Consider the following 18,838-nt stretch of genomic DNA (forward strand, 5'->3'; position numbering starts at 1 on the left):
TTTACTTTTCAATAACCCATATAGCAGTTTCTGGTTCCCTTTGCTATCCTGCTCTAGTTTCTGGGTGAATATTTCCCTAATCTTTTCCTTTTCTTCTTTCACAATTCTCTTTGCTTGGAGTTTCTTTTGTCAGTATTCCTTCTCCAGTGTTGTTACCTTGTGCTGATCTTTTGGTACCAGCCGCTGGTTCTGATTTCTTTTTTCAAAAATGTTTTTCTTTGTCATATTACGTTTTTTAATTGCATCTTTTACTCTATTATTCCACCAACTGGTTTCTTTGTCTTTCACTTTACCCTTTATATTGCCGCATATCTGCACAGCACTGTTAACTATTGATGTTTTAAGTAGGTTCCACTCTTCCTCTGCACAACCCCTTTCAGTTTTTGTGCTACTATATTTTGGTAACTTCTCTTATTTTATTCTTCTTCTTCTTCTTCTTTTTTCAAATTCCACTTCCACTTCCACTTCCACTTCACTTCCACTTCCACTTCCACTTCCACTTCCACTTCCACTTCCACTTCCACTTCCACTTCCACTTCCACTTCCACTTCCACTTCCACTCCCAAAGAACAAGCCTCAGATTTGTCTAACTATTAAGTGAATATTATAGGTGTGAAAGTGTAAAAATATTAAGGCGAAGAACATGCATTATCAAACCTTAACAAAAACAGATTTTAATTACCAGCAATCAGATATATATTTGCTAGCCACTTTCAAATGTACAGTCTTAGACATAAAAACTGACCGCTGGCCGGCCGCCACAGAGACTAAATCCGAGTCGTTCACTTAAGGTGGCCAATAAAACTGACCGCCCCTGACAACTCTTAAGTCCGGCCATCTGCACAATCTGGCAACACTGTAAAGATGCGGAAGTGTTAGAAGGAAGTGTTGTCTACTTCCTAGTTCAGATGGATGGAGTGAGCCATGGTCTTGTGGTAATCGTCATGCATTCTAAACTTAGAGTCGCATGTTCGCGTCCAACTGATTTTTTTTAACACATTTCGGTCTAAAGTTATGAGTCTGATTGAACATCGAAGACAATTCGCTTAACATTCTACCCACCCGCAATAACAAGTATTACAGAAACAATTCCGCAGGACAGCTCGTGGCTGCGTCGCGATCATAATAGCTTACGCTCGAGCGTTTCCTCGTGCTGCAGTGGCTACCGGCCACCGGCCAGACGCCACCCGCCGCCTGAAATCCGGCGCCGCCCATGTGAAGGCGGCGCCACGCTGTCAGTGTACGTATCAATGCCATTTTCGATTTTGAAGTTCTAGTTATCATCTTGCAGTTAAGCATTGGATTTTGCATACTTGAAAATCATGACTACAATTAAGCATTGTAAAATTGAGTCGCAAGTGGAAAAAGGTGTAACATCTGCAACACAACGTTTACTTTTGGTATAACAGAGGGGAGAATGTAGAGGAGGCAGCTAGAAAGATTTGAACTGTGCGTGGAGCGAGTGCTTTTGGGAAAAATATGCCTGAAAGAGATATTCTTGTTTCAACAAAGATCGTTCTGGCATGAATGATTTTCCACATTAAGGAAGTCTCGACAACTGATATATGTGACATTTTACCATTTTACCATCACGCGACATTTGCATCCAACAGGCAAAGTTCAGAGGTCTGGTGTAGGAGTACTGCATGCTCTAATTCGAAACAACAAAAATCAACGGAGTGACTATTATTGAACGTCATCAGGTCGCTCACTGAGCATTCCTTTGCAGTACTGTTACTGGTGACGTGATCATTAACTTCCTAAGAAAATGCAATTAAAATATTCACTGTGCCAATACAAATTAAATTCAGCTTACTACAGAAACATCACGACGGCAATCTATCTTAATAAAGTATTGTGTGTCTGTAAGACGATTGAGCCTATTTTAACACGACTTTTGACTTCGAAAAGATCTGTATTTACTTCATTTCCTGTATCATTCGCAAGTATTATGAAAATGTGGCATTTCATAGATAAAATTATGTATTCACAACAACAAAAAATATGTCGGCAGATAACAAAAGTGGCATTATGAAATTGGCAGTACCGTCAGTTTGCCGCTCTGACACTAAGGGTTACTGTAAGTAGCAAGCCGAATTTTGCTCGAGCGTTATCTTACGATTCCGTTACTGAGTTTGTATCTGCCTGCTTGTAGCTCAGTTACAAAAGAATACAAAATCTGGCTTTCAGTGAGTCTCGAAAGGCGAACGAAAGCAGCTTGCACCTGGTAGCCAAGCATGTTACCTGGGAACTCGTTTTTTTCTAAAGTGGAAAGACATCCTTTTGTAGTTGAATTGTTGGCAAATGTCAGTCAGACATGTGCCGTTGGTCTAAGTGTTTCGGTATGTTGAATTTGTATCAATGATTTTTCTACAGGTTTTTTCTGTTCCAAATAGTGTGTTGAAGTCTCCCATTAGTATTTTCACGTCGTTGTTGTGGTTGTTGTGGTCTTCAGTCCTGAGACTGGTTTGATGCAGCTCTCCATGCTACTCTATCCTGTGCAAGCTTCTTCATCTCCCAGTACCTACTGCAACCTACATCCTTCTGAATCTGCTTAGTGTATTGATCTCTTGGTCTCCCTCTACGATTTTTAACCTCCACGCTGCCCTCCAATGCTAAATTTGTGATCCCTTGATGCCTCAAAACATGTCCTACCAACCGATCCCTTCTTCTAGTCAAGTTGTGCCACAAACTTCTCTTCTCCCCAATTCTATTCAATACCTCCTCATTAGTTACGTGATCTACCCACCTTATTTTCAGCATTCTTCTGTAGCACCACATTTCGAAAGCTTCTATTCTCTTCTTGTCCAAACTAGTTATGGTCCATGTTTCACTTCCATACATGGCTACACTCCATACAAATACTTTCAGAAACGACTTCCTGACACTTAAATCTATACTCGATGTTAACAAATTTCTCTTCTTCAGAAACGATTTCCCTGCCATTGCCAGTCTACATTTTATATCCTCTCTACTTCGACCATCATCAGTTATTTTACTCCCTAAATAGCAAAACTCCTTTACTACTTTAAGTGTCTCATTTCATAATCTAATTTCCTCAGCATCATCCGATTTAATTTGACTACATTCCATTATCCTCGTTTTGCTTTTGTTGATGTTCATCTTATATCCTCCTTTCAAGACACTGTCCATTCCGTTCAACTGCTCTTCCAAGTCCTTTGCTGTCTCTGACAGAATTACAATGTCATCGGCGAACCTCAAAGTTTTTATTTCTTCTCCATGGATTTTAATACCTACTCCGAATTTTTCTTTTGTTTCCTTTGCTGCTTGCTCAATATACAGATTGAATAACATCGGGGAGAGGCTACAACCCTGTCTCACTCCTTTCCTAACCACTGCTTCCCTTTCATGCCCCTCGACTCTTATAACTGCCATCTGTTTTCTGTACAAATTGTAAATAGCCTTTCGCTCCCTGTATTTTACCCCTGCCACCTTCAGAATTTGAAAGAGAGTATTCCAGTTAACATTGTCAAAAGCTTTCTCTAAGTCTACAAATGCTAGAAACGTAGGTTTGCCTTTCCTTAATCTTTCTTCTAAGATAAGTCGTAGGGTCAGTATTGCCTCACGTGTTCCAACATTTCTATGGAATCCAAACTGATCTTCCCCAAGGTCCGCTTCTACCAGTTTTTCCATTCGTCTGTAAAGAATTCGCGTTAGTATTTTGCAGCTGTGACTTATTAAACTGATAGTTCGGTAATTTTCACATCTGTCAACACCTGCTTTCTTTGGGATTGGAATTATTATATTCTTCTTGAAGTCTGAGGGTATTTCGCCTGTCTCATACATCTTGCTCACCAGATGGTAGAGTTTTGTCTTGAATGGCTCTCCCAAGGCCATCAGTAGTTCTAATGGAATGTTGTCTACTCCCGGGGCCATGTTTCGACATCGCCCTTGTATAAACCCTCTATATACTCCTTCCACCTTTCTGCCTTCCCTTCTTTGCTTAGAACTGGGTTGCCATCTGAGCTCTTGATATTCATACAAGTGGTTCTCTTCTCTCCAAAGGTCTCTTTAATTTTCCTGTAGGCAGTATCTATCTTACCCCTAGTGAGACAAGCCTCTACATCCTTACATTTGTCCTCTAGCCATCCCTGCTTAGCCATTTTGCACTTCCTGTCGATATCATTTTTGAGACGTTTGTATTCCTTTTTGCCTGCCTCATTTACTGCATTTTTATATTTTCTCCTTTCATCAATTAAATTCAATATTTCTTCTCTTACCCAAGGATTTCTATTAGCCCTCGTCTTTTTACCTACTTGATCGTCTGCTGCCTTTACTACTTCATCCCTCAGAGCTGCCCATTCTTCTTCTACTGTATTTCTTTCCCCCATTACTGTCAATTGTTCCATTATGCTCTCCCTGAAACACTGTACAACCTCTGGTTCTTTTAGTTTATCCAGGGCCCATCTCCTTAAATTCCCACCTTTTTGCAGTTTCTTCAGTTTCAATCTGCAGTTCATAACCAACAGATTGTGGTCAGAATCCACATCTGTCCCTGGAAATGTCTTACAATTTAAAACCTGGTTCCTAAAACTCTGTCTTACCATTATATAATCTATCTGATACCTTTTAGTATCTCCAGGATTCTTCCAGGTATACAACCTTCTTTTATGATTCTTGAACCAAGTGTTAGCTATGATTAAGTTATGCTCTGTGCAAAATTCTACAAGGCGGCTTCCTCTTTCATTTCTTCCCCCCAATCGATATTCACCTACTGTGTTTCCTTCTCTCCCTTTTCCTACTGACGAATTCCAGTCACCCATAACTATTAAATTTTCGTCTCCCTTCACTACCTGAATAATTTCTTTTATCTCATCATACATTTCATCTATTTCTTCATCATCTGCAGAGCTAGTTGGTACATAAACTTGTACTACTGTAGTAGGTATGGGCTTTGTGTCTATCTTGGCCACAATAATGCGTTCACTATGCTGTTTGTAGTAGCTTACCCGCACTCCTATTTTTTTATTCAGTATTAAACCTACTCCTGCATTACCCCTATTTGATTTTGTATTTATAACCCTGTAATCAGCTGACCAAAAGTCTTGTTCCTCCTGCCACCGAACTTCACTAATTCCCACTGTATCTAACTTTAACCTATCCATTTCCCTTTTTAAATTTTCTAACCTACCTGCCCGATTAAGGGATCTGACATTCCACGCTCCGATCCGTAGAATGTCAGTTTTCTTTCTCCTGATAACGACTTCCTCTTGAGTAGTCCCCGCCCGGAGATCCGAATGGGGGACTATTTTACCTCCGGAATATTTTACCCAAGAGGATGCCATCATCATTTAACGATACAGTAAAGCTGCATGCCGTCGGACAAAATTACGGCTGTAGTTTCCCCTTGCTTTCAGCCGTTCGCAGTACCAGAACAGCAAGGCCGTTTTGGTTATTGTTACAAGGCCAGATCAGTCAATCATCCAGACTGTTACCCCTGCAACTACTGAAAAGGCTGTTGCCCCTCTTCAAAAACCACATGTTTGTCTGGCCTCTCAACAGATACCTCTCCGTTGTGGTTGCACCTACGGTACGGCCATCTGTATCGCTGAGGCACGCAAGCCTCCCCACCAACGGCAAAATCCATGGTTCATGGGGGGGATTTTCACGTCATCTTGGTGAATTTTGCTCATAGTATTTTCGTGTGTGTTCCAGAATTTTCTGACATTTTTGGTGTTTCTCTTATTTTCAATGTTGGTGGGGGCATATGCATTGATGAGAGTATATTTTTTACTGGGGCTCTGAACGAGCACAGTCATAAGTCGATTGTTGTTGGGTGTGATTTCTTTGACAGAGTTGATGATAGATCTGTGTTCGAGAAAAGCAATGCCGAAGTTTGGTACGCCTTTCACTACCTTTAGTTGTATTTTGCTCTTGAAGATGCAATGGTTTCCGTAATGCAAGGTTTCACTGTCAGTTAGTCGTTGTTCATGAAGAGCAAGGATGAGAATTTTTTGTTGGTCGATTTCTTTTGTGAGATTATTTAGTTTTCGAGCTTGGATCAATGTACCGATGTTTAGTTTTCAAATTCATGTTTTCTGCTTGTAGGGAAATTTACCAGAGATCTTTGATATTCTATGCCGTGCTAACCTGGACTCCCCAGAATCCAAAAATCCAACTGCCGCCTGTCGACAGCCGGGTTGTGTACCACCTGGGGTAAAGTTGACTTTGCTTGCACAGTTCATGTTTGCTTGTGTTCCGTTGGTTTGGCTTGGGTGATACCAGGACCGGACAGGACCAGAGGGTGTTGAAGCCTTTTGAAGCAAATATTTTCAGCCGAGCTCATTGAGCTAACAAACGGTGACCAGAGTAGCGGTGATTTTCACTCAGACGTGCGTGAATTTTGGGTTCAACAGATTGAGTAGCCGTTAAGGATTGTGTTAAGTGTTTGGTTCACCCCAAGTATTTGATTTCCTCGGTACCACCCGTATGGCGGAGGGTTTCCCCTATCGGCCCCACGGGATTTTTATTATTATTATTGTCATTATGTCATCAGCAAATCCGATAGGGTGCATCTTCCCACCACTGAAATAGATGTGCATTGATAGATTCAGTATTTTCATCACATAAATATGGGTTATAATTACGTTACATTGCTGCTAGTAGACATATTTCTCAGTTTTTCTTAGGCAGTTGCTACCTGTTACTCCATCATATGAATTTATGCAATTGTTGCATTGTTGCAATACAGGCGTTCAAATTATCCGATTTATGTAATTTCATTTCGATACCAGATCGTTCTAATCGGATTAAGCCAGTCAGGCTTATTGTGGATATCTGAATACGACTCTCATCGTTTGATAGACTGGGTAAACCACATTCTTAATCGGACGGTTAAATGTAGATCACTCGTTTATGACAGGGCCTGAATTCTTAAACACTGTGGAAAATAATAACACAATGTTACTAAAATGTTATTTAAATATAAATGTATGAACGAACGAGATAAGTTTATTTACAGAAGCAGAGGCCCATCAATCATAGCAGAGCAGTGCGAGATTGGTTTCAGGGCCAAGAGAGGATAAAGCTGTTGCCGTTTGTTCCACGATCATCGTACATCAACCAGATAGAGAATATGTGGGCAGAGGTAACAAGGTCATTGCCATGTGCACCTACAAATGCAAGTGACTTTTGGACAAATATAGAAATCGTATGGTGGGAAGTAAACCATTACGCTACACTGTCGACGACTTAATGAAGTCAATGCCCCTACGCCTTCGAGAAATCTTACGTAATGATGGTGGGTGGGTTGGTTACTAAAAGTATACTCGTCCACAAAACCCATGTGGACAATTATCTGATAGTCGGTCAAGCTTTGCTTTGTCGCATCTGTTTTGATACAAGTCCATTTACTTTCAGTCTCCTCCTTACAATTCTTACAATGCAAGGTGATTGAAAAATCTCATCCACTCGACGCCAACTGAGGAATTGACTGGTGCATGTGTTGTTCAACACACAGTAGTTGTCACCCTCACTGGAATCAATGACTGACTGTGTGTGTGTGTGTGTGTGTGTGTGTTTTCGTGTTCACGCACAATCTGAATCAAACTATTAACATTAGAGAGACAAGCAACAATAAATATTGTATGAAATATGACTGTAAAGTATTTTAATGCGATGGGAAGTTAGAAACTGAATTTTTACCCAACCCACGACCTGCATATTACGTTACGTTAAGTAAGATGTATTAACTTTATAGTATCGTTAGCAGAGACAGTGCGCTCTTGTTGTCGAGGCTCGCGACAAGTGCAGCAATTAGCAGTGCCCAATGCCGCTGCGATTTGTTTATGTTGGTTGAGCGTGGACACTGCAGCAGACGCTTCGCCATAAACAGAAAGAAATCACCTTGGCTCTGACTGCAGTAAGCGGATATCACTGCCTGCGTGTTCTTATAGTAACCAACGTGAGACTCTACTCACAGGTGCCATGGAGCAATTGCAACGGGTATCATGTCATTAGTCATCAGAATATTAAGCAGCGATGAAATGTCCACTCTATTTGAATCCCAAGAAGATAGGAACCTTCTCACAAAGGAATGTGAGGTGATATCAAAATTTATTCAACATACAAAAATTAACTGCAGGGCTTTCATGTATGCAGTAGTAGCACACAAGGAAATATTATGTCTCGGAAGCGTATATTTCATTTCCTCTTCTCATATTAACGCCCTTGTTTTAGTATGAAGTGAGAAAAAAACATGAAAAACTAAAGTTCCTGAGAAGCATATCAGTCATTTCCTCTTCTCATATCATAACTTTTATTTTAGTATGATGTAAAAAAACAAACAGTTTAAGTTTGTGAAGCATAATATGACACAAGATGGTTATCGTAGGCGCTATCGGAAACGCAAAAAGCAGGGAGCTGTCCATTTTTTTGCCCAACAGTCCAGTCTGTCTCCTTTCATGCATTACTCCCGCTGGGAGATTCTTATTTAAGGGCTTGTTGGCATCAAGTTCTTCATCAGAACAAGCCTTATGTTATTGTGCTAATTACGGTATGGAAAAAATGCAACAAAGACGAATTCCGCTAGAGCAGTGAGGATATTTGCAAAACTCTGAATTCAGCAATGACTGCCAGCCACCATAACACTTGACAGAATCCACGCGGCAGGCAACACAACTGTGCGTGCACTTCAGACTTCATTCAGTAAGACGTCAGGAGATGGATGGAAACGTCTAGCAATTACACTTTTATAATTCCCATATGAGTATTGCGATAGCCAAAAGAAGCCGTTAGTGTGAAACTATCGGGAACTGCATTAATATCAAACTGCAAGAACTTGAGACAATACATGGACTCTTCTCTTCACTGGGTGACCTATTACTGTTATTTAGGATTCTCTCCGTCCTAGGCATAATGCAAATGGAACTTCAGAGGCGCTTTCCGCTATTCTTCACAAACATCAGCAACTTGTAATCACTGCGAATTACAACTGCGTGATGATATGGCTCAGGTTGTCAGTAGTTGTGGTGGTGTTATGCTGTCAAACTGCTTACATTAACGTTAATGGTGGCACAAATAATTTAGCGCTGACTACCTACTTAAGTAAAGATAGTGTTGTGGCGTCGTCGCTTCTCTTTATTTGGCCTCAGCTTGAGTAATCCGATCTAACGATCATAGCACTCCATTCGCGGGCTGCTAATGATACAGTATGACTACAGAAATCATCGTGCGGGTATTACATTAATTCTCCAATGAATTGCTTAATAAATATTACCCTCAGCTATGCAGCTGGAATGACCCCTTACATAGGACGACGGTTCAATCCCGCGTCCGGCCATCCTGATTTAGGTTTTCCGTGATTTCCCTAAATGACTCCAGGCAAATGCCGGGATGGTTCCTCTGAAAGGGCACGGCCGACTTCCTCCCCAATCCTTCCCTAATCCGATGAGACCGATGACCACGCTGTCTGGTCTCCTACCCCAAACCAACCAACCAACCTTACATAGGTACACTCTGTTGCACTTGGTTAAGGGATCAGTTCGCTGCAATCCAGCTTCTACTGTTCGTAAATACTCGTATACTTCATAAATGGTTCAAATGGCTCTGAGCACTATGGGACATAACTTCCGAGGTTATCTGTCCACTAGAACTTAGAACTAATAAAACCTAACTAACCTAGTGACATCAGACACATCCATGCCCGAGACAGGATTCGAACCTGTGACCGTAGCGGTCGCGCGGTTCCAGACTGTAGCGCCTAGAACAGCTCGGCCAAAACGGACGGCATACTTATTACTCACCATTTGTTATTTGACTAAATATGAGCTACAATCTGATTCGCATACATATGACATGGGTTAGCGCCGGCACAAAGCAATGGCTAAGGGTTGGATGCCGTTGAAGTCCCGTTACACTGATGGCAAGACTAATGTTCGCAAATCACCTCTATTGCCTCGCAAACCAATTGCATCTTAAATATCGAAGGACCGACGTCCACACTGTCACAGCGCATTGAAATACAGCTAAGACGGCAGATGAATATTTGTGACCGACTGGGCTTCGAACCTGGACCTCCTGCTTACTAGACAGACATGCTGATCACAGCACTATTATTTATTTATTTATTTTTTTTTTTTTTTTAAGTTTGAGAAGACTTTCAGCACCAGGTAGGCGGAGGCCAAGAGGGAAGGGGTCGAAGATCCGAGGCCTGACCTCAATGCCTCCCCCATACCTGTCACTGAGTAGCTGCATTACTCCCATGTATTCCATGTTTGCACCCATATATACTTTTAAATTGTGGAAAATAATTGAAGTAGTAATTAAGGTAAAATAAATTACAGATTGCGTGCGTTCCTTGTAGAACATAACTTGTAACAGTGAAAAAGGTGACGGAAAAATACATAACAAACATTCTTTCAGAAATATATTCACAATTTAAGTTATTTAGCACTGGATGCATATGAGGTCTGTAAGGAAGCCATATATTTTTCCACAAATGAAAAAAAAATTCGGAGCCAGAGGGGTTTTGCCAAATTAGAATAGTTCTGATTTTAGAACCAACGTAAAAGAATATTCCAGGAATAAAAAAAAAGTGAAAGAACAGTATTGTGCTTCTAATAAAAAAAAACTGTCCACCTCTTCGTAGTCCATATAAAGCAATAGATAAAAAATTGAAACCATTCCTTATACTTGTTGTTCTTCTTCAGCGTAAAATGTTCTTCTGCAATATAACACATGTACTTTTCAAGTTCTGTTTGTTACGACGTAAAACACAAACTGTCCCAGAAGCCACGAATAACTGTTATTCTTTGCGGACGGGTAACATTTCCAGTCGGGTTGTAAAGCTTCAGTTATCGGTATATGACTTTCTGTGGTTCTGTTGATGGTGCTAATTTCTTCCTAGCCCAGTTCCAAATTCGGATTCTATTTTTACATAAGAAGATGTGCGCTACAGTTTCTACAAGCCGACATTTGTCGCAGTACGGAGATGGTCTCAATTTGATTTTCCATAATCGTTCCGCTGAGGGTATGGTTTCGTTTACAACGTCGCACCATACGGCACTGACTCTAGTTGGTAGAATTTTATTGTTGATATTTTTCCAGAAGTTCCTCCAGTTTTTTGTAGATTAATTTACCGGAACTGGCTTGTGAAGACAATGTGTGATAATATAATCATAGACAGTTCTAGTGTTGGTTTGTGCTGGTGGAAGTCTTATACAGCTCCAATCGCCATTGTGCTTTCGGACGTAATCTAGGCTGGCATGGTACATCAACAGGAGCGTTCCTATCCCCAGGATCTAACGAGAGGAACAGAAGTTTCGTGATGCCTGTCTTAGTGGCATGTATTAGTTTAAAAGCACGTCTTTAATACCAAGTCCTCCATTTTGCCTCTGCAAAGTCGCCGTGTGGAGGGATACTTTAAAGATATTTTGTTTCCACACATACCAAGAGGCTACAGCTAATATTTTACGTGCAGTGACCTGCAGTATCGGCAAGACTGCTGCGACATGATATATTTTGCTAAGTGTGTATGTATTTATAAAGTGAACTTTCTGCAGTCGGTCTAACAATCGCATGTCATGGTCCTTCAACAAGGTTCCGATGACATTAAGTTTCCGCTCCCAATTCTTGGATTTGCCCTTAACCTCAAGCCGAGTTGGAGTCTCTCTTCAGTTACATCCAACCAGTGCGCACCTGTTGCACTATTGTAAGAACCGAGATGCAAGTTCATTTGGCTACAAGAATGCGTATGTTCCTCCAGCATGACGGGGCTCCTGCACATTCTACTCGTCAGGTGACATTATCCAAACCTAACATTTCCCGGAAGGTGGATCATTAGATATGGGCACTTTTCTTGCCCTTCAATGTCCTCGGACCATATCTCTTTGGATTTTTGCCTGCGGGGATGGTTAAAGGCGAAGTCTACAAATAAGAAGTAAACCCAAGAGCCGATTTGATCGTTCGGGTTATGAATAGTGCAGCCCTCATAAAAGAACGCAAAGACGACCTCAGTAAGGCTACACGTGGTGTTATCAAGAGAAGTCAAATGTACATTGAAGTTGGTTGGTGAATTTTTGAAAATCAACTTTGAATGTCCTCATTTGCCTTTGCTTTGAGTTTGTTAGCGTTACGTACTAACAGCTGTATCTCTGTACTCAATAAAAAGTGGACGCATTTATACAGAATTTTTTTCGTCTGTACTACCACCTGCTAAAACATGTACTATTCCTCCTGAAACACCCTGTATATTGAAATATGTGTGGTGTCTGTTCTTTCGGACATGTCCAAAAGAAAATGCTTCAAGGCATTCTGCAACGACCTTCGATCTAGTTGCAGGGGCTGATACAGATTTCAGAGCTGCTTGGCTGTCTGAATAAAAGTTGATGCTACAATTTTTGTAGGGTCTACTCTAATTTTCCTCCGTGCACATGCTGACAGAAAAAAAGTGTAATACTGTGGCCATCTTCTCTAAAGAGATTCTAAGCAGTACACCAGACCTGGTACTTTCATCTGTTTTCGACCTGTCAGTAAACCACTATATTATGTCTCCTGCACGGTGTTGTGGTTCGTTCTTCCACTGCTCCATGCTTCCAACTGTTACATGGCAAAGTTTATTGAAACAGCTAGAAGTTACTGTGTAGTTAGTCGGCATTTCCCCAGCCATCGCCATACTGATTTGGGATTCCATATATTCTAACTATATCCAGTTATTTACAATTTTTAGCCTATTTGTCCCTGCCGCTGCCTCCATTTTAAGCCACAGGTGCAAGGCGGGCATGTCTAGCATAATATCCATTCCATGAGTGGATGTCCTGCTAATTCCATCTGTTTGTGAAAGCAGGCCAGTCTCTGCACTTTGCCAGACTCCCTAGCAGCCACCTTCTGTTCGACTCTGTTCATATTATAGGTCAATAAATTATCATTGGTCTTTTTGCAGGGATGTATATCCAGTACGTACTGGGTTTAGACCCCAGTTTACCCTAAAGCAGCTTCTAGTGCTTATAAGATTATCTTTCGCAGTGGAACATATTCTTTATGTGAGGTGTTCATAATAGTTTTCCATCCAAGGCTACCTCTAGATACACTACAGCCCCTCTAAAGTTTCATCGAGAAACATAATTTTTCAGTATGTGTGGTGGACATGCTTCTCCATAAATAATACTACACCAATTTTCGTGGGGCTTGTCTTTAAATACTTTTTCACAGTGTTCAGTGCACATAGGTTTAACAGTACTAGCAAATTTTCTAAGTCTTACTGTGAATAGATCGTCTACTTATTCTTTTCAAGAGTAGTCTCCTACATTCAGCTCATCTATGAGTTCATTCACCACTAGGTTCTTCATCTCTAACCATTTACTCGAAGGTCGTATTACCCGACATCCAGGAAGAGACAGAGAGCATCCAGAAAGGGTAGTGCTTTTTCCACCTTCCCAACAAGTTGGTGAAGTGTTACTTCACATGATTTGCTTCGCAAGTATTATGAAAATGTGGCAGTTCATAGATAAAGTTATGTATTCACAACAACAAAAAATATGTCGGCAGAAAACAAAAACGTGGCATTATTAATTTAGCAGTACCTCACGGTTTTCGCTTTGACACTAACGGTTATTAAAAGAAGCAAGACAAATTTTGCTAGGGCGTTGTCTTACGATTCCCTCATTGAATTTTTATCTGACTGCTTGTAGCTCTGCCACAAAACAATTAAAAATCTAGCTTTCGGCGAAGCTCGAAAGGCGAACAGAGGCAGCATGCACTTGACAGGCAAGCACGTTACCTACGAGCTAGCGAATAGGCGCGGTGTATTCAACTTACATATTGACCCAGTAAGCGCTATGGCAGATGAACCGCAACATAAGAGGCGACAGTAGTTGTATTTCTCATGTGGAACGACTTTCGTGGACTCAAAAGGATTAACTGATATCCTTATGTCACGTCTCAAGCGAAAATCACTCAGTATTAAATTGAAATGACACGATAATATCAAGTGAAAAGTGAATTTAGCAGGATAGTTCTGTGCCATCAAGGAAGTGACTCGTCGGTCACAGAGTTGCCAAACATATTCTGCGATGTTGCCAAGTTTCACTTATACCGCCAGGAAGGATACCAGCTGATGTGTTCTGTGAGAGACCTCGGAAGTGACTATTGCTTCGTTTCAGAAGTTGCGGGTGGCAAAGGCAGCAAGATCCTCATTATATGTCAATGAGTCTTATTCGCATTTCTGTAACTAGGTTTAGGGGCTATAGTGCAATTACTTGTAATACATCGATGCACTGAATGCAAACTGTCATAAATTAATAACTGCGGCAATTATTTGTGTTTTACTGACTTAATCAGACAGAAACCTTGAAAGCGTATTCACCAGACGCGATTCACAGTTTTGGAACTTCTCCAGTGGTTGAGTTGGCAATGTATATTTGCTGTACAATATTGTTATTGAGAGCACTTTCATTGGCACATCCACCAGAAGACAGGCATGGCCTGGCTTATTGTTGTCAGCTTTCCTGACGGATATTCTGCCTTTGTTCGAAACGTGAAGACTTAGGGTGAATTCGAACATTCCATATGGCGAAAATTTGATGTTTCTATTCTTCCAGCTCTAACATTCAAATAACAGTTACAATACGCGGCAGAAAAGCGCCTGTGAATCAACAGTTAATAATGCAATCATAATTAGTGGAATCTGACAAATTCCATCTGTCATCACATAATTGTGAAAAACTGCTTTTTTCATCTTCACAGCACCATAGTATGAACTCAAGGGTTTCATAGGATACCTATACTTAATTTCGTTGTGATCGTTTTCAATGTCAGTACGGGAGGAGCAAAAACATCTGACTTGAAACATAGTTTTCCAGCGGGATTTGAATCTTTGGCTACAGTTGCAGTAGCACGTCCAGTGAGGTATCAAGAATGTGAGCAATCACTCACTGCTATATTATAGGCTAGGGCAGAGAGAAGCTGGTTTCCAACAAAGTAAACGACGAGAGACGCTGTCGCTGTCACTTACTAAACAGGAATTGCTCGGAAAATTACAACTATATCTAGTGAAATGAGTAGGTTGATGCAGCTCCAGTCCAGCACTATCACTGAGTTGCCAAACATTTTCCGAATAGCACTTAATATAAAATGTGTATGTGTTTGTGTGTGTGTGTGTGTGTGTGTGTGTGTGTGTGTGTGTGTGTGTCTGTTCTTTCGGACATTTCCGAAAGAACAGACACTACGAATCGAAATAGACAGCCTTGTTAATCAATTAAAGATTGAAGGACGGATGTCCAGGCTGCCATGCGCATTAATATAGAACAACGGCGTCAGATGAAAATTTGTGCCTGACCAGGTTCGAACCCGGATTCGTAGTGTCTTTCCTTTCGGACATTCCCGAAAGAACCGCGCATGTGGTATTTGGCAAAGATGGGAATTCGCGTCTGACGAGGAGCGTATGTAGATAGGTGCTGAAAAGAGGCTGGCTGCTGCGTCCCGACAGTGCCCACCGTCGGAGGTTCGAGTCCTCCCTCCGGCATGGGTGTGTGTGTTGTCCATAGCGTAAGTTAGTTTAAGTTAGATTAAGTAGTGTGTAAGCTTAGGGACCAATGACCTAAGCAGCTTGGTCTCATAAGTTCTGACAACGAATTTACAAAATTTTAAATCTAAAATACTGCATCTCGGTTCTTACAGTAGTGCAATAGGTGCGCACTGGTTAGCTGCAACTGAAGAGAGACTCCAACTCGGATTGTGGTTAAGAGCATGATAACTTAAATTGTGAATATATTTCTGAATGAATGTTTGTTATGTATTTTTCCGTCACCCTTTTCACTGTTATAAGTTATGTTCTACAAGGAACGCACGCCATTGGAGGCAGCAATCTGTAATTTATTTTACCTTAATTACTACGTCAATTTTTTTCCACAATTTAAAGGTATATATGGATGCAAACATGGAATACATGGGAATAATGCAGCTGCTCAGTGACAGGTATGGGTGAGGCATTGAGGCCAGGCCTCGGATCTTCGACCCCTTCCCTCTTTGCCTCCGCCTACCTGGTGCTGAAAGTCTTCGTGATCAGCATGTCTGTCTAGTAACCAGGAGGTCCAGGTTCGAAGCCCAGTCGGTCACAAATATTCATCTGCCGTCTTAGCTGTATTTCAACGCGCTGTGACAGTGTGGACGTCGGTCCTTCGATATTTAAGATGCAATTGGTTTGCGAGGCAATAGAGGTGATTTGCGAACATTTGTCTTGCCATCAGTGTAACGGTATCGAACCCTTAGTCATTGCTTTGTGTTGGCGCTAATCCATGTCATATATATGCGAATCAGATTGTAGGTCATATTTAGTCAAATAACGAATGGTCAGTATACAGGTACGCCGGCGGGGGTGGCCGAGCTCTTCTAGTCTGAAGTGCACGCACAGTTGTGTTGCCTGCCGCATGGATTCTGTAAAGTGTTGTGGCAGCTGGCAGTCATTGCTGAATACAGACATTTGCAAATATCCCCACTGCTTTAGGGGTAATCGTCTTTGTTGCATTTTTTCCATACCGTAATTAGCACAATAACATAAGGCTTGTTCTCATGAAGAACTTGATTCCCACAAATCCTTAAATAAGAATCTCCTAGCGCGAGTAATGCATGAAAGGAGACAGACTATTGGGCAAAAGAATGGACAGCTCCCTGCTTTTTACGTTTCCAATAGCGCCTACGATAAGAATCTGGTGTCATATTATGCTTCACAACCTTAAACTGTTGGTTTTTTTACTTCATACTACAATAAAAGTTATGATATGAGAAGAGGAACTGACTGATATGCTTCTCAGAAACTTTAGATTTTCGTGTTTTTTTCTCACTTCATACTAAAATAAGGGCGTTAATATGAGAAGAGGAAATGAAATATACGCTTCCAAGACATACTATTTCCTTGTGTGCTACTACTGCATACATGAAAGCCCTGCAGTTAATTTTTGTATGTTGGATAAATTTAGATATCACCTCACATTCCTTTGTGAGAAGGTTCCTATCTTCTTGGGATTCAAATAGAGTGGACATTTCATCACTGGTTAATATTCTGATGACTAATGACATGATACCCGTTGCAATTGCTCCATGGCACCTGTGAGTAGAGTCTCACGTTGGTTACTATAAGAACATGCAGGCAGTGATATCCGCTCACTGCAGTCAGAGCCAAGGTGATTTCTTCCTGTTTATGGCGAAGCGTCTGCTGCAGTGTCCACGCTCAACAAACATAAACAAATCGCGGCGGCATTGGGCACTGCTGATCGCTGCACTTGTCGCGAGCCTCGACAACAAGAGCGCACTGTCTCTGCTAACGGTACTATGGAGTTAATACATCTTACTTAACGTAACGTAATATGTAGGTCGTGGGTTGGGTAAAAATTCAGTTTGTAACTTCCCATTGCATTAAAATACTTTACAATCATATTTCATGCAATATTTATTGTCACACACACACACACACACACACACACACACACACACACACACACACACACACAGTCAGTCATTGATTCCAGTGAGGGTGACAACTACTGTGTGTTGAACAACACATGCACCAGTCAATTCCTCAGTTGGCGTCGAGTGGATGAGATTTTTCAATCACCTTGCATTGTAAGAATTGTAAGGAGGAGACTGAAAGTAAATGGACTTGTATCTAAACAGATGCGACAAAGCAAAGCTTGACCGACTATCTGATAATTGTCCACATGGGTTTTGTGGACGAGTATACTTTTAGTAACCAACCCACCCACCATCATTACGTAAGATTTCTCGAAGGCGTAGGGGCATTGATTTCATTAAGTCGTCGACAGTGTAGCGTGATGATTTACTTCCCACCATACGATTTCTATATTCGTCCAAAAGTCGCTTGCATTTGTAGGTGCACATGGCAATGACCTTGTTACCTCTGCCCACATATTCTCTATCTGGTTGATGTACGGTGATCATGGAACAAACGGCAGCTTTATCCTCTCTTGGCCCTGAAACCAATCTTGCACTGCTCTGCTATGATTGATGGGGCTCTGCTCCTGTAAATAAACTGTTATCTCGTTCGTTCATATATTTATATTTAAACAACATTTTAGTAATAAGCACACTGTATTATTATTTTCCACAGTGTTTAAGAATTCAGGCCCTGTCATAAACAAGTGATCTACATTTAACCGTCCGATGAAGAATGTGGTTTACCCAGTCTATCAAACGATGAGAGTCGTATTAGGATATCCACACTAAGCCTGACTGGCTGAATCCTTATCGGATTTGCTGATGACATAACAATAATAATAATAATAATAATAATAATAATCCCGTGGGGCCGATAGGGGAAACCCTCCCCCATATGGGTGGTACAGAGGAAATCAAATACTTGGGGTGAAACAAATACCAACACAATCCTCAACGACTACTCAATATGTTGAACCCAAAATCCACGCACGTCTTAGAGAAAATCACCGCTACTCTGGTCACCGTCTATTAGCTCAATGAGATCGGCTGAAAATATTTGCTTCCAAAGGCTTCAACACCCTCTGGCCCTGTCCGGTCCTGGAATCACCCAGGCCAAACCAATGAAACACAAGCAAACATGAACTGTGCAAACTGTCGACAGGCGGCATTTGCAATTTCGGATTCTGGGGAGGTCAGGTTAGCACGTCAGAGAATATTGAAGATCTCTTGTAAATTTCCCTACAAGCAGAAAACATGCATCTGAAAACTACACGCTGCGTGGGATTAGCCGGCGGTCTAAGGCGCAGCAGTCATGGACTGTTCGGCTGGTCCCGGCGAAGGTTCGCGTCCTCCCTCGGGCATGGGTGTGTGTGTGTGTGTGTGTGTGTGTGTGTGTGTGTGTGTGTGTGTTTTTGTCCTTAGGATAATT

General features: G+C 41.3%; 2 protein-coding genes across 2 annotated transcripts in view; one reads left to right on the forward strand and one right to left on the reverse strand.

Annotated features, from left to right (window-relative positions):
- Positions 1-18,838, forward strand: part of LOC124620187 (cilia- and flagella-associated protein 45-like) — a 219,547-nt gene that overhangs the window by 161,016 nt on the left and 39,693 nt on the right. The window lies entirely within an intron of this gene.
- Positions 1-18,838, reverse strand: part of LOC124619442 (cyclin-H) — a 93,600-nt gene that overhangs the window by 33,480 nt on the left and 41,282 nt on the right. The window lies entirely within an intron of this gene.

Source organism: Schistocerca americana, chromosome 6 (genome assembly GCF_021461395.2).
Source record: "Schistocerca americana isolate TAMUIC-IGC-003095 chromosome 6, iqSchAmer2.1, whole genome shotgun sequence".
NCBI lineage: Eukaryota > Metazoa > Arthropoda > Insecta > Orthoptera > Acrididae > Schistocerca > Schistocerca americana.